Genomic DNA, 3,734 nt, shown 5'->3' on the forward strand with positions numbered 1-3,734 from the left:
GCAGGGTCTGATAGTACCCAGCTCATAATGGGTAATTCAGGTCGCATAGTAACTTGGTGTCCTATTGTCAAACGTTCAGTTTCCACTAAGGCCCAATAGCAGGCCAAGAGCTGTTTTTCAAAGGGAGAATAGTTGTCTGCAGATGATGGTAGAGCTTTGCTCCAAAATCCCAAAGGTCTTTTCTGTGATTCACCTACAGGGGCCTGCCAGAGGCTCCAAACAGCATCTCTATCAGCCACAGACACCTCAAGTACCATTGGGTCTGCTGGGTCATATGGTCCAAGTGGTAGAGCAGCCTGCACAGCAGCCTGGACCTGTTGAAGGGCCTTCTCCTGTTCCAGGCCCCACACAAAGCTAGCAGCTTTCCGAGTCACTTGGTAAATAGGCCTAAGTAACACACCCAAGTGAGGGATGTGTTGTCTCCAGAATCCAAATAGACCCACTAAACGTTGTGCTTCTTTCTTGGTTGTAGGAGGGGCCAGGTGCAATAACTTATCTTTCACCTTAGAAGGAATATCTCTGCATGCCCCACACCACTGGACTCCTAAGAATTTCACTGAGGTAGATGGTCCTTGAATTTTGGTTGGATTTATTTCCCATCCTCTGATACGCATATGTGTTACCAATGAGTCCAAAGTGGTTGCTACTTCCCGCTCACTTGGTCCAATCAGCATAATGTCATCAATATAGTGCACCAATGTGATATTTTGTGGAATATCCAAACGATCAAGATCCCTTCTAACTAAATTATGACACAGGGCAGGAGAGTTAATATATCCTTGAGGCAAAACTGTGAAGGTATACTGTTGGCCTTGCCAACTGAAAGCAAATTGCTTCTGGTGGTCCTTATGGACAGGTACTGAGAAGAAGGCATTTGCCAGATCAATAGCCGCATACCAGGTGCCAGGAGATGTGTTAATTTGCTCAAGTAACGAAACTACATCTGGTACAGCAGCTGCAATTGGAGTTACTACCTGATTTAGTTTTTGATAATCAACTGTCATTCTCCATGATCCATCTGTTTTCTGCACTGGCCAGATAGGAGAGTTAAATGGAGATGTGGTGGGAACCACCACCCCTGCATCTTTCAAGTCCTTGATAGTGGCAGTAATTTCTGCAATGCCTCCAGGAATACGATACTGTTTTTGATTCACTATTTTCTTTGGCAGAGGCAACTCTAAAGGCTTCCATTTTGCCTTTCCAACCATAATAGCCCTCACTCTACAGTTCAGGGAACCAATATGAGAATTCTGCCAGTTTCTGAGTATATCTATCCCAATTATACATTCTGGAACTGGGGAAATCACCACAGGATGTGTCCGGGGACCTACTGGACCTACTGTAAGTCGGACATCAGTCAAAACTCCATTAATCACCTGCCCTCCATAGGCCCCTACTTTAACTGGAGGGCCACAATGTTTCTTGGGATCTCCTGGGATCAGTGTCAACTCAGAACCAGTATCCAGCAGACCCCGAAAAGTCTGATTATTTCCTTTTCCCCAGTGTACAGTTACCCTTGTAAAAGGCCGTAGGTCCCTCTGGGGAAGAACTGGAGAAAGGGTAACAGCAAAACCTTTGGGTGTCTTATCAGGATCCTTCCTCAGGGGAACCTGGCCACCCCTTCATTCAAGGGGTTCCGGATCTGCAAACTGGCTCAAGTCTGGAAATTGATTCACTGGCCGAGATTGCTGTTTACCACGATCTAATGTAGCCTTTCTTTCATTTGTTTGAGAATTTTTTTGTTTGTACAAATCAAACAAATATGCAGTAGGCTTCTTATGTATTTCATTCCTGGAAACACCATGATTGACTAGCCAGTACCAAAGGTCCAAGCGAGTCATGCCATTATAAATTTCACCTTTCCTGTGCTGACCGTTACTGGGTCTGTCATTATAAACATTCTTTTGCCTACGCTGTCCATTATAATAACTAGGATCACCTTGTCTCCAGCGATTCAATGCTGCCACCTGGCCCTTGTTACCTCGGAATCCAACTAAACCCAGTGAATTTAATTCATCTAATTGAGCAGAAGCATCTCCAATGCTAAGATCTGGCACAAGGAAAAGGGAAAGAACAAAACCCTTCATATGTGCTGGTGCCCCTCTCACCAATTTGCGTCTTATAGAGCTGGTGAAGGGCATATCTTCTGGACCTTCCCATTGTGGACAATTAGGCTTTACACAATATATCCACTCTAGCATTGCAATTTCCCTAAGTCTTAAAATCCCTTCATCAACACTAAGCCATGGAATATCAGGCATCTCCAAGTCATTTCCAGTAGGCCATCTTTTGATAAACACCTCAGCCAACCATTCAAACAAACTTTTGACACCTTTTTTAACCATGCGAGCTTCCGTATTAAACCTAGAATCTCTACTCAGAGGGCCCATGTCAATAAACTCAGCCTGCTCTAGTTTTATGTTCCTTCCACCCTTATCCCACACCCTTAAAATCCATTCCCACACATATTCACCAGGTTGCTGTTTGAATGAATTAGCAAACTCATTAAGCTCCTTAGTAGTGTAGCGAATTTCCTCATGGACTACACTTTCTACCTCCCCTCTAGGAGCCTGTTTTGCTTTGAGTCTGGTTACAGGTCTAGAAGAAACTATTGGTGGGCCTTGAGAAACATCAGTAGTGAAAGTCATTGCTGGTTTATCAGACTCTGCAAAATTAATTTCCTCATGTGGGGAAGGTATTATTTCAAGGGGTGGGGCTGATGGTACTACTTCCTCAGGTGGGGCAAACCCTTGAGAATCTGAAGATTCAAAATTCTCAGCTTCAACATGGTCTTCCCACACATCCCCGTCCCAAGTTATAGGATCCCATTCTTTGCCAATTAGTGCCCTTACTTTAACTGTCGACACATTCTGAGGCTGAGACTTAAATTTTCGCTGTAGTTCAGCCAACCTTACAATGAGGGTTTCAGTTTGATTTTCTGCAACTTGAGCTCTATTGCTGCAAGAGAGAAGATTCTCTTCAAGGACACACTTAGCAACTTTTAGATCGTTTACTTGTGTCTGGAGCCTTTCGATTTTATCACACAACTCCTTCCTTTCATTCATCATTTTTTCCCCAGATACTAAGAGCAGCCAGCCAGTAAAATCATTTTCTGATTTTTTCCCCATCTTGTAGAAAGCTTTGTGCACTGAATCACCTAATTCATTAAGAAAATCAAGGGCATTAGCTTCTTTAAGTTTGAAATATAGTTTCAACCATGGGTCTTCAAAATTCTCTGAGCTCCCAGGAGGGAGAGAATCTAGAGAGGTTTCAGTAGTTGAAAGTGCTGGTGGCTCAACAAGCCAATTCCAGTATTTTAAAAGATTCATCCTTGTACTTCTGTTACTCTAGAACCACTCCTGGTACCAAATTCTGTATTAGTCAGGGTTCTGTAGAGTCACAGAACTTATGGATAGTCTCTATATAGTAAAAGAATTTATTGATGACTTACAGTCGGCAGCCCAATTCCCAACAATGGTTCAGTCACAGCTGTGAATGGAAGTCCAAGGATCTAGCAGTTACTCAGTCTCACACGGCAAGCAGGCGAAGGAGCAAGAGCTAGACTCCCTTCTTCCAATGTCCTTATATTGTCTCCAGCAGAAGGTGTAGCCCAGATTAAAGGTGTGTTCCACCACACCTTTAATCCCAGATGAAAGGTGTAGCCCAGATTAAATCTCCTTAAACTCGGAGATTTAATCTTCTGGAATCCATAGCCACTATGTCTCAAGATCTCC

This window comes from Mus caroli, unplaced genomic scaffold (genome assembly GCF_978045245.1).
Source record: "Mus caroli unplaced genomic scaffold, Mus_caroli_1 scaffold_3, whole genome shotgun sequence".
Classification (NCBI taxonomy): domain Eukaryota; kingdom Metazoa; phylum Chordata; class Mammalia; order Rodentia; family Muridae; genus Mus; species Mus caroli.